This window comes from Protopterus annectens, chromosome 2.part1, assembly GCF_019279795.1.
Source record: "Protopterus annectens isolate FY-2018-M chromosome 2.part1, PAN1.0, whole genome shotgun sequence".
NCBI classification, from domain to species: domain Eukaryota; kingdom Metazoa; phylum Chordata; order Ceratodontiformes; family Protopteridae; genus Protopterus; species Protopterus annectens.
In genome coordinates this window covers 640,510,961-640,525,089 of record NC_056729.1, presented here as the reverse complement: position 1 = coordinate 640,525,089, position 14,129 = coordinate 640,510,961, and the positions used below count along the sequence as shown (strand labels likewise).

The following is a 14,129-nucleotide window of genomic DNA, read 5'->3' as shown; positions in this document are numbered from 1 at the left end:
TAAAGTTGCATGGTTTATATATATATATATATATATATATATATATATATATATATATATATATATATATATGTGTGTGTGTGTGTGTGTGTGTGTGTGTGTGTGTGTGTGTTATAAAGACGCACAGCTCTTACTGTTAACATTTGTGACCAGTACAATCAGGTACGCTGGAGTTCATGTGTATTTGGAGTTCACCGCAGGGAAAACAGATGGAGACAATGGAGAACAATATGTCATTAAAAAGAAAGTAACAACATTGGGTGCATGCTTGGGTAAGGTAAACAAGGCATTGAATTAACATATCCAGCTGCAATTTCATTTGGGTCTCCAAAAGGTGACCAGACAGTAGCTAGGCCTGAGAGTGAATCCAAGTGTGCATTTCTGGCAGCAGGCAGATTTGAACAGAAAAGTCAAACAAGGCACGTTTCAGGAAAAAAAAATGAGATATGAGCGATTGGGTGGGAGTTGGCAACATCCATCAGTATCTCCAGCCCTGCCAAAACTTGAGTAATTTTGTCTGATGAGATTACACTTAATCAGAACTTGCATTCCGAGGCTTTAAGGGATACGGCATTCACAATGCTTGCTACATTTGTTTAGAAACACTTTTCTCAGGTGAGGTAGTAAAAGCAGTTTTGTCCGTAAGTAAAAGTCTTTCTTTTTTCAACATGGATTATATGGATGGGTTGTATTAGACATAAGTAAAGAAAAGTTTGGGTTTTCGCCTACTCGAAAGAATCAGGCGTGTAGGAAGGTATACATAAAAATGGACAGTCACTGATGATTGCATTTAAGAATACTGAATAATAGATTGCAAGTCCATACTTCATTGTACTAGTTTCAGGTTATTTTCGTCCTATGGATTTGTGTTGAGTGTATCTACAGGTACGTAATCGGTGTACAGTAGTGTTCTTCAAGTACAGATAATTGAATCCAACCCAGCCACACCGAAGACACATTTGCTCAACAGCTTTAACCGTGTGTATATAAATACACTAATAAAAAGTTAACACTGCCTCACTTAGTGAAGACTAAATAATCCATCTTCTCATGCGACCGAGAAAATGATAATAAAATAATGTAATTAAACATCTTCTGCTTCTAAACTGTAAAGCACTTTAATGCTAACTGCATGAGAACATGAGAAGGAAAATGGAGAAGATAAACCAATGCAGAGAGCATAAAGCTATATAGAGCCTTTTTCACAAGTGAAAATTCATTATCAACCTACCTCCTAGTTTGCTTTAATCTTCAGGGACCCTTTAGATCCCCTTGACGCTTGTAAGCTAAAACAACGGATGATTTGGTGCTGTTCCTTCAGTCGGGACGGGGTATTTGTGGTCCCCTGCACCTCAAAGACTTATTCAGAAAGGACTAGGGGACAGGATCTGCTCCCAAGCCTTCTCCACACTTCTCTCCCCACCACTAAGGGACTGGTTCTCGCGACCCCACGTGACCGCCCTATCGCTTGCACCATCAGCTGGCGCCAGGCTCCAGTTCCTGCAGATCGGAGTAGCCAAAGTCCACTGCTGCTGCAGCGACTGCAGCTGCGTCTGCAAACTCGACTGCGTATCCAGTGGTCATGGGTAGTGCCTCCTTCCATGTCAGGAACTTGCCCCCCTCCTCACGTGTATTAAACACTTAATGACTGATATCAAAGAGGTTATTTCTTTGTAGAGCCAATAATCAAGACAGGTTTCACTTTCTGTTGGGCAGAAAACATTGTAAACTGAAGGAACACACTGACTTTCCAATAAAAGAGATTAAAAATACAAGAAAATCAACCAGACGATGAAGCGTGCAGTGGTTAGGTGTTCAGCAAAAATATTTCTGGCAGTAAGGTAATTTTACCAGAGACAAGAGCTGCAGGAAAGCACGCATTTCACTACAAGAAATTGATTTGCAGCACATACTCCACATACATAAATTTACAACACTGTAGTACAAGCAGCGTGTTATTTTAAGTCTTAAATTAATTTATTGATATCTTATCATAAACGTTTGTTGGAGCAAATTTTCTAACTTGCAGAACATGGGATCCCATAACGGCAAACCTGTTGTACTGAATGTCGCCCCCAACTTTTCATTCACCCGGCCATACATGTCTACTAGCGAAGTAAATGGTTTCAACTCAGTTTAACTCCAATCAAAAAATTATTCCAGCACTACTGTATATCAAAGTCCTCATTAAATGGTATGTTATATAACCAACACCAAAACATTTAATGACACATCCTTTCATGTCAGACTCTATTTGACTGTGAGTTACATTCAAGTAGCAGCAGCTTAGACGCTGTGTTGCTATTTAATTTATATTATTTGTAATTTTAATTGCTGGATACTTCAGATAGTGTTCCCTAGTCCTAGCCACATTTTAACAGTTTTATACTTTTTAATGTTGTGCAGAGAACAGTTGTGTGCTACTACACTATGGGGGTCCATACCTCTCAACCGTAGAGGTTTTTGCAGAATGCCCAGATTTTTACCTAATATGTTGGCCAGTTTTTCATAAAATCGTGTTTTTCTGGCAAATTAGTGGCAAATCATTAAAGACTTAAGTTAAAAACAAAATAATGACAAAGATTTGAGTTTCAGACTTCATACCCTTCAGAAAGTTCATGTTAATGCAACACCTGCTATTCTATCAACTTTCTAGGTTTGTAAGAGCTATGTTTAAGCATTGTCCCTACATTTGGGCCTGTATCCCACTTTTATGATTTTGTCCAGATTTCTTGCTCAAAGAGGTTGAAAGGTATGAGGGCTACTCTAGTGAAAGGTGATGATATATAGTAATTTGCCAGGATTATTAGTAATGTGGTATATACAACTGATGCTGTTCAAAGACCCAGCTTGTGCATCAGACAGGAATGAATGTTAGTTTCTGCTTGCAGACTTGGGTCTCAGAGCTTTCAACAGCAGCAACAAACGTAAGCGCGCTCACTCACACACGCACACACACACACACACACACACACACACACGCGATGGAACGAGGAAATAGTATAATGATTTTCCATGTATGTATGTGTGTGTGTGTGTGTGTGTGTGTGTGTGTGTGTGTGTATATATATATATATATATATATATATATATATATATATATATATATATATATATATATATATAATTATTTTATGTGTGTTTAGAGAGAGAGAGAGGTTTAGGTAGATATATAGATATACTGTCTCACCAAGCCGTCATCCACTCTCTCCTACATACACAAACACACACACGCACGAAAGGAAGCACTGCGTCTTTTCCCCCCATTTCTTTCATTTAATACTTTTTGTACACACTGTAAATAGAACATTACTGAATATGCACTCCTCTTATTTGAAGGTGCACTACTTTTAACTGCTGATTTTCCAATGTCGTGGTCAAGTACTAATGCATTTTTAAACTGCATTACTGCTTGTCATACTGTTTTCTTTTTGAAAATTTGTGTATGCTGTTTTCTTTTTTATATCTTGAGATCTCAAAGACTTGGGCTGAACCTATAAATGATACATCTGGATCAGTGCTCGTTCCCGTTAACAAAGACTAAAATATAAGTGAATGGATAAATAAATAAAAAATCTAGGTTGGGATGGTGGCCTTATGGTTAGGGTGTTTGCCTTCCAAACAAAGTACAGGGTTTGAGCCTTATAAGGGATAATTGGTTAGGCTTAAAATGGCTCACAAAGACAGACAGCCTAGTACTAACCTATAAGTGTGTATTTCAGGTTTAACTTATGATTACCAGTAAGGTATGGGATATATTTGCTCATCTGCATTAATTAACAGTTTAATTAGATATTTCTTTGTATAAGGTAATTCACCAGTGTTGTATTTTAATAACAGTAGCACAGAAGCGTAACTGGTTTTCTGATGTGGAACAGAGTCTGAAAATAACCCAATACCAGTCCTTGGATTCTTTCAAATGAACATATCCAGAACCTGAGAATTGTCTAGACCATATTTAAAGCCAGTTCCGTATTATTGCTGTACTAGCCCCTTCAATTTTGCTGTTTGAGTGTTTGTTTAATATTCTACAATGTGACATTGGAATTATGCTATAACCTGAAAGTTTTATGTAAAGCACGACTCAATATTTGTATCACAACTAAGGATATGATGTTTAAAAAGGGATATGATAGGAGATGAGCAATTTTACCGGGTAACTTAAAGGCGGACTACACAGAAAAAAGAGCACTAAGGATCTGTAGACGTTAAGGCCGACGAAATTTTTGTTTGTGAGAAAACAGCACAACCAGAAATGTTCGTGTTAGGCTCAGTTGCTGCTGGACTACTTATATTTAATTACCTGAATGGGGCACCCCTCCCATTAAAGGACACATACACGCATAACAGAATCCCAAAAATTCAGCGACTCACATGGGTATTCCTTATAATCAAATACGCATGGCTAAACCATGGAACATAATTCATGTCTTCATCAGACAAATAAACAACCTGCTGACTTTTTAAAGACCAACCTCAAACTGCATATAAATCACACTAGAATTTGTAAATGTCCCGAATTTCCCGGTTGAAATACACAGATACACAAGATTTCCTCATCTCACGAAATAAATAAGCTCTTCCTACTGGATGTTTATATTTTATTGAACGTGAGTTGATTGCACCCCTCCCTTAAGAAACATCGACACTTCTGCATGATTACAGATGCATATTAAATTGCTTTAATTACCAAACTGTGATACTGCATAGGGAGGTTTTTACATTAATACTGATAGTTTCTTGTTTCGGTAAAGTCCTGGCGTATGCGCCGATTTCATTTCTTACAACTTGTTGCACTTTATACCTTTGTGCGGCAGTTCCTGTTTATTCAATTTAAACGAATTTCAACATTTTTGTATATATGTTTAGACCCAATTTAAACGTTTTTGTATATAATACAGCTACTATTTCTTGAATCTTTTCTATCTGGGCTTCTGCTGAAAATGGGTATTGTGCTCAGACAGACTTTTCCTGTAAAAAAGAAAAGCAAATGTAGTTTAATGCGTTCAGTGTAACGCAGTCACACAATTACATTTTGTATTCTTAAAGTTGCATTCATTGTTACTCTCACACGCCTTACTTTATGTTTTAAAATTTGAGTCAAAATCATGGACGTCCTTGAACCTGGACTCCTGAAAGAAAAATCCAGTCTGTTTAGTGCCTTTTTGTAACACGGAGACAAATTCAGAAACAAACTGAACCATTTTTTAAATACTAGTTCTATTAAATTGAGAAGTTGACACAATAAGAGAATGTAAAGTAACATACATTTTCTGAAGTAAAAGATGTTTATAACTCTTATTGTCATTATTTATTAACCGTAACCCACTACCTTCCTCTCAAAATTGCCCGTTTTAAGAGAGATTACGAGGGACAGATCAAAAACTGAGCCAAAATCAGTAACAGCTGAGAGGAATGCGATAGTCATATCATTTCTGGCCTTATTATTAATGACAATTATCCGCTTGAATTATACTCCAACTTGCGCATGACTGGGTTCCTTAAGCCTTTCCATTTTGTATTTTTGTTGTTCTAAACAAAGTTGGCAGAAAAATGCAATATATGTTATATGCGCCGTTTCAAACTGAAATTGACAACGTTTTTTTCTGGTTAAGTTGATGTACAAAACCTACACACACACACACACACACACACACACACACACACGAGAATTTGCTAGTTCGTTGATTTATTTGGCAAAGCCTCTTTGAGGTGTGAAGGTTAATAGGACAATATTGTTCCATACAGAACTAATAATCATCTATTAACATGTAATCCCATTTAACTGATAACCATTTCTTAACTAAAGCGATCAGGCAGTGCATAGCCCAGGCTGCACCTTTGGGTTACCGAGACGCTTTTAATAGAAATGTGCTAAACTCTCTGACATCGATTTTCTTAGGGTTAAAATTCCAAGTTCTACCTTTTATTAAAAAAAACAAACAAAACAAACAAAAAAAAAAAAAACAGGAGGAATAGTAGGAAACCATCCGATATACTGAATATCAAGCTAATGTGAATTTAAATTCCTACAGTACATAAAGTTAACATTTTTGGCATCGCATGATTTTATTAAAATAATGCGCAGTATGCATACATGGACACACACACGTTTTACAAAGCCTTTCAAAAACTTATTAGATGTTACCAACACAGTGGGAGGCTGGCATAATGGTGAAGGTTCTTAACCCACAGGCCATAAGTACAAGGTTTGATATTTTACTAAAGGGGGTTGGCTAAGCCTAAAATAGCCCTCAAGGGCAGCTTTCCTGTTTATTTGCCCAAACAGAGTACAACCTACGATATCCAACAAGAAACAAGTCAGTGGGCTAGCAACAGGGGCCAGTGCAGCCAAAACTGGGAAATACCGAGAAAATGAGATGTGATATAGAAAGAAGCAGTTTGAAATGCTTACTCCAGACAATTTGACATTCTTGAGTTACAACTGGCAGCGTGAGGCTGAATTATTATACACAAATGCAGTATATAATAGAGATGTTATAGACGACAAGTGGTAGGACATCATTTAAATAGGCTTGGCTGTTGGAATAATTGTTTTTATGTAACTATTAAAATAAGGAAATATATTTTGTTCTAAAATCTCATGGCATTTGGCATTTTCAGTATTGTCGCAGGACACAACTGCCTAAATACGGACTGTCCTGTACAAAGAGGACAATGGTGCTCTGTACAGTATTAAAGTGGTAACTCCATGCAGGAATGTACGTTTATGTTGAACTGATCGAAGTTTACATCATTTTGAGTTGTGCATATCACTAGAATGTACGTATTTATAATATAGTATAGAATATTACAAATATGTATTATGCTTGTAACTGTAAATCACTGGCGTATAATAAAACAGCGAAACACTCATGTATTTTGCCAAACAATTCATAGCAAATAACTAGGGTGGTTTTAGAAACAACATTATTTGCTGATGAAACAGACCTTATCATTAGCTAAATGTTACACAGCTTTTCCAGCCCAGCTTGGACAAAGCATGTTAGCAATAGTAAACTGTACCATTAACAATAAGTACGCATAACTGCTATTTTAAATACATGCGTAGGTTAAAAAATATTTGCCTACCACACGAGGTAACCCTGTCACAAGCACCTCCCCCCAATATACAGCTTGCATATAGATATAAACTTGTTTCTGTCTGTCATTCAACACATATAATACAGTACAACATGAATTTTTGGTCTTGGAAGGAATCATACAAAACTAACTTAGAGTTGTTGTGTCTTTCGGCTTATCCCGGTTAGGGGTCGCCACAGCGGAACTCCGGTCCTCTAATGTTTGGTAGTGGATTTAGGAAAAAAAGTTAAGGGAAAAAAAACTCTCCACAACCCCGCTGTTTACCCCTATATTCATCCTTCCTGATCAACTCGCCTACTTATCTGTTCTAAAGGTGCCAATCTCACTTACTGTGTATAAAAAATGTTCATAATGTATAATATCGCAATATCAAAACATTCTGCAGTTGTGAGTTTTACACTTGATAATAGCGTATTTCTACAAAGTAGTTGTCGATAATCACTAATTGTGCATTTGATTATTTTGCGAAAGTCTTTTTTTAACATTAACACTTAATTAATTATAAACATAATATCGTGAAATTACATTCTGTGACTCCCTGCATTTTTTTTCATTCCGTGTCTGAGTCTTTAATGGTCCACCGAGCTCAGTGCTCTGCTCTCGTTAACAAATGAACATAAAAATAAATAAAATAAAGGCAGCGTTAGTCATTCAACGGAAAAGAAGAAATGTAGTGAAACTGCACGTATGTGTGTGCATATAATCTGCTTCTTATTTATTTGGTTATCAAAATGTTTTTGTGTGCGTATGTTTCTCTTTCTACCATTTTTTTAAATGACGGAAAAATCATTAAATGTTTTCATGATAATGGAAAACAATAAAATGCAATTCCTTGCTCGGGACGCTACATTCTCATCAAGAAAGGATTAACAACGCTGACTAAACAAGTAAATTAGTATGTTTTCTTTATAACAGTTTTATTCTTCTGCAGTTTTATTTATCCATCTGAAAAGAAATCTTGTGTTTTAGCTCACTGGTAATAAACAACCGGAAAGCTTATTATTTATGTATCAATTCTCATTAGGGTTAGGGAACTGGCTCCCAAACGTTTTACTAATTTGTCAAAATACAACTACTAATCAAATATACATTTCAGTCAGCGGACTACAATAAAACATTTCCATCCACGACCCAGGGAATAATAGACAGTGATATCGATAAAATATAAATGATAAAGTTACAATGATTATTGCAAAAGCAAATCAATATAGAGTTGGCTAGGTAGGATTAGAAACAGTAGTTTAAGCGTAACTACCATACATGGCTAAAGCCCAATAAAATGCAGCCCTATATGAATGAAATCCTTTTGACAACACCGTATTAATAACAAGTGTGTGTGTGTGTGTGTGTGTGTGTGTGTGTGTGTGTGTAATGGAGGCCTACTTAGCTGGAAGCACTCTAAGCTTCTCGATGGATATATCTATCGTTGCAATTACTTTTACTTGCTTTTTTAAATAATAAACAGACTATAACCAGTCAAAATTCTGACACACTTAGCAGCAATTACTTCAAATCAGGTACTATTAATACATGCAGCATACTTCTCAACTGTCCAGATCTTCGCAAATGACCAGATTTTTGCCTCACATTTTGGCCAGTTTCTCATAAAATTGTGTATTTTTCTGGCAAATCACTGAGGACCAAAGTCAGAAAATGATGGCACACGTTTGAGTTTCAGACTTCATAGTCTTCAGAAAATTCATGCTAATGCAAAACCTATTACTCTATCAACTTTCTACATTTATAAGAGCAATATTTAAAACGTGCCCCTATTTTGCGCCATTTGTCCTCCCGTAATTTGTGCCTTCGTCCAGATTTCTTGTTCTAAGAGGCTGCGAAATATGACCTGCAGGTAACTTCTCTTGAGATAAATTTATCGGGGGAAGGTGAGGCACAGTAAAGGATCAGGAAGATTTGTTTTTCTGTAATACCCCATTTGAGGCTCTAAGTGAATCTGGTTGACCCTTTTCACATAAGCCACAGCTTAGAGAAGGCAATGTTTTTCTTTCAGTCATTTGCATTTGAATGGAGTTACATTTAAAAGACGTTAGACACTGAAGTATGGAACTAAGGAAACAGAAGCAAAAAAAAAAAAAATATATATATATATATATATATATATATATATATATATATATATATATATCAAGTATGCAAGCATTTTGCTTCTATAATATTTCTATAATATACTTCCCAATTAATTTGCAGAAGTTGCGATTCAAGAGTCACCTCCAAAAATACAAACACGAAGCAAGTGGAATTTTAAATCAGGGTGATTGTTTTGTGCAGGGAAACATTTTCCTGCTACAGATGGGATACATGTGTCGTTAAGATTGCAAATGTGTAAATCTGATACATTTATTAAACAATTTAATAAAAAATACTCAAATACGTCTTTTCTACATTTACGGCAGAGAAACGTAAACGGAAAGGCACATAAGTATATGGAGGCTAGCATTGCAATGCATACCTACCTCCATTTATTCTTTTAATTAGTTTAACAAAAGTTTATGAAATAACATGATGTAAAAACAACCCGGTTATTCATTCTTTTGTTCCATCATGGGAATCATTTCCCACCTATAATCAGAATTGCTCTCTAGCAAGAAAAAAAACGATATTCTCTCCAGATTTCCTTTAACACCTTTTCCTGACATCTCCCCTTCAGTTTAGTCTGAAGGTCTTCCCTATCGTATCACGTTATCTTTCTTCCTTTCGTTTAATGTATTATGGCTTTATAGCTGTTTACCCTTTTGCTTCGCACCTGACATGTTTGTTGTTATTTAACCAGCTTTCGGGACACCATACAAACAGGTATGGAGCTTTTCTGGCCTACCTGACGCACGCACGCTGTATGGCTAGATGTACCAAACCAAACCAGGGAACAAAGCGACGCTCTTTTTCAAAATATTATCACGCCCCCGTGATTGAAAAATTATAGTACAGTCTGTTCTAGGACTGCTGGATTTTAGCAGCAGTACTGAGCTTTTACGATTTATTCTTAAGGCTACATTGGGTGTTCTATGTATAGACCAAGGACAACTAGCTGATGTTCTGTCTAATGCATGGAACAAATAAATATATGGTGTTTTATGTTTGTAGCAGATAGATTGAGAACACGTGCAGTTAGGGTTACCAGTCCCACACTGCGAGGGACAGTCCTTCTTTGGGTAGTTGTGTCCTGCAAAAAATTATAAAAATGGCAATGTCCTGAGATTTTAGGACAAAAGTATTTCCTACATTATATTTAATAGTTGCATAAAACAGTTATTATGTATCTGAAACCCCTAAATATTATAAGAAACAGAATAAGCAACTAAAATACTACAAGAATAAGCTTTAGTTAGGCAAAAAGGTGAAGTTCTATACTTTGTACTGGCCGTGGGCATGTTTTGGCCTGCAAAAATCTGACGTTTGTACCAAAAATGTCCCTCTTTGGGCGTTTGAAAAGGTGGCAACACTACATGCAATGTATTATACGCCAAAAGACCAGTATTACACAACGTAATTTTTAAATGAAAAACAGTTAAAAACACTGTTGTGAGGGTGGCCTAATGGTTAAGGTGTTTGCATTGTAAACACAAGATGCAGGGTTTGAGTCTCACAACGGATAATTGTCTAGGCTTAAAATTGGTCTCAAGGGCGGTTAACTTAGTACTAATCTATGACCCTATGTTGTATACTGTAAAATAAAAGATTTCAGCTTGCATGGTGTTCTTGCACCCATTAGGTAGGAAAATTTTGAAGTCTGGGGTATTTAAATTTAAACGAGAAGCTCCATTATGGAGAAGAAAGGCGTGTTTTGTGAAAATGGTTTCTTGAAATTATTTTTACAGGTAAGTACTAGGTAGCTGCCCATGTGGGACACTTTATACCTAGTTAATTCCCTTTTCAAAGTCAAATAATATACCTTGTGTTTGTGAAGTAAATACTTCAACCGTAATACCAACCCCGAGGATTGGCAACTTATATAGACAGCAATGTAGTAGTTCTCTAGCATAAGTTTAAAGCGTTACCTGCACATTTTCTAAATATTCACACCCCTCTTGTTTCAAAAATGACAAGTTTGTGCAGCGTAATTGTTTTATTGCTTATCCGGTTTGTTAGACGTTATCCCAAAGACATCATTGCTTGGTGCTTCCAATTCCAGTAACCACCGAAAAGCCCCATGTTCATTTTTGTCCACTCTTCTTTCTATGTAGAAACCCGACAGTGAATTTCCTTATTTACATTTCTCTCTGAAAAGCAAATTAGTATTTTTATGGGATTCTATAGAGCTACTATATTGTTTTACTTCGTGTATAGTAGGAAACTTATTTAATACAATCACTTCCGGATAATACTATCTGGGGTTATCCTTGGTGCATTTTGTAGAAATTCAAGGAGAACTATTTCAGAAACACCTCGGAAATCGCCTGGTTTGATCGCTTGTGTTTTCAGCAAAAGTAACTACTGTTTTGATGCGTTATGCTATTTGTACAAAGTGGATAATGTATTTAATTAAGAATAAACTGAAGTATACACATGTTAAATAAAGTCTCAAAATCTAAAACCGATTTTTTTTTAATAAATATATATATTTTTTTGCATTCGGGATGGCGCACTCGGTTAGCCTATATATATATATATATATATATATATATATATATATATATATATATATATATATATATATATATATATATATATATGTGTATATATATATATATATATATATATATATATATATATATATATATATATATATATATATGTATGTATATATATATATATATATATATATATATATGTATATATATATATATATATATATGTATATATATATATATATATATATGTATGTATATATTATATGTATATATATATATGTGTGTGTATATATATATATATATATATATATATGTGTGTGTGTATATATATATATATATATATATATATCTATATATATACATATACATATACACCACCCCTTTCTTATTTATTCTACACTTGTTTCTTTTGTTCTTTCTGTCACCAAATTAACACTTTATCTTCACACCTGTTATACTGTTGCAGCTGTTTCTGCCACAGCTTCTATCTTCTGTTTACTAGCTACTATTTTTTTCCATTTATATCGATTTCTCTTTCAACAGTTTTACTATTGCCTAACTGTACTTCCTCTCTTCACGTACCTCTAAGGTTTGCAGCACGTTTCTTTGTTAGCTCTCTAGATCTCTTATTACCTCCTTTCAAGCTGTATTTATCCCCCCCTTTCCAATCAATAAACTACCCTTTCCATACTGCTTTAACATCACCATCACATTCTCTCAAGCCTTACTCCTCGTCCTTCCTTCCATGTCTGTCAAGCAGTCATTCCTTTAATAAACTTAGCATCCAATTTACTTGCTATGTCCTTCTCTACTTCCCTTGCTTCCATCCCATTCTTTTTTCTATTTTTCCTGCTCTACTTTCAACGCCATTATGACCATCAAGTCATTTCATGGTACCAGACCTCTTCACTTACACCTGCATTATTGCTGTCTAACCAAAAAACGTATCTGCTTCCTGTTACTTCAATCTCTGCTACATTATATTGTTTGGACTCTCCTCATCTTTTCTTCAGATGTCTAGCGGTTTTAGATTCCTCATACTAATTTGTAACGATCTTTATTTCAGTCATCAAATTCCACGTTTTCAGACTACGATTTAAGACTACATTAAAGTCTCCTACCCATATTATTTTATCGTCTACCTTCCTGTGGTCCATAACTGACTCTTCTCACTAATGCGAGTTGCCAATCTGGCCTTTATGGGGCCATAATACACTGCAAAGATAGCTTCTTCGGCCGATTTACACCCATTGTCCTTCTCCTCCAACTTCACAATCCTCCCATTACCACCACCGCATATTAGCCTTTCCTAAATCCCACCCCCTTTTTCTTCTTTAAATGTGCAAACAAATCCAAATTGCGCGCGCACGCGCTCATACACACATACACACACACACACTATATATATATATATATATATATATATATATATATATATATATATATATATATATATATATATATAAATCAGGGGAAAGGGAGACTGAGAAGTGTTCGAACTGTTCAAAGCACATGGAGGACGGAGAATGCTTGATTTTAAAAGATAGCACCTTGACTTAACAACAACAATTGTGCTGATGGACAGAGGCAGTCAGTAAATCATCACTCTCAACCTGCTAGTGTAAGAAATCTGGACAAAGCTAGAAATAATGGGGAGCAAAGGCCAGAAATGGAAACAGATTTTAAATATTGCACTTATAAACTTACAATGTTGCTAGAACAAAAGGCTTTGTGTTAGAATGTATTTTTAAGGGTATGGGGCCTGAAACTCAAATATCTGTCATTATTTAGTGACTTCAATCCCCAGTGATTTGCCAGAAAACCCAAATTATATGTGGAACAGACCAACAATAAGAGGCAAACATGTGCGACATACTGCGAAAATCTGGACAGTTGAGATGTAAGCCCCCCATATAAATTAAATTTAGGGGCCACATTTTGGGTTGAAGGGCGAGGCTTATAAGGGTCCTAGTGGTCGTTAGCGTATGGTTGTGGCTGTTAATACTGATCTGCAACTGGGGGAAGAGGGGTTTCTGGCAAGAGTTAGGACAGATAAATGGAACACTGGTGTATTCTGTGATTGAGTAAAACACAAGTAAGGTGGTACTGAGATTCTTAGTTGTGATGGTGATGACTGTACACAATGCGGACAAATTATCAGTGAGGTATTTCGCTGCACATATCGCACTATCCTTATGAATAAATAGTGATGGGACAGGGTTATTTATCTTTTTATGAATACGCTCTTTGGTGAAAGACGAAACCTTATTTCCAGAAGTGTTTGCATCACAGTCAGAAACGTTTAGAAAATGACTGGTTGGGATACCCACCACAACCGTTAAAACCTATTTATCTGTTTTGATAGACGATGATAGATCAGGCGGACGGATGTTAAGAGTCAATATTATCTGCAGAAGAAGAGCACCAAATTTCCAG

At 35.7% G+C, this 14,129-nt stretch overlaps 1 protein-coding gene across 2 annotated transcripts in view; it reads right to left on the bottom strand.

The window, feature by feature from the left end:
* The window catches only part of GATA4 (GATA binding protein 4), a 427,254-nt gene extending 425,722 nt beyond the window's left edge, over positions 1 to 1,532 (bottom strand). For both annotated transcript variants that reach the window (XM_044062377.1, XM_044062378.1), the window contains exon 1: positions 1,232 to 1,532. The gene's annotated coding sequence lies outside the window, so the exon portion shown is untranslated. The remainder of the gene's footprint in view (positions 1 to 1,231) is intronic.
* Between the last annotated feature and the right edge of the window lie 12,597 nt (positions 1,533 to 14,129).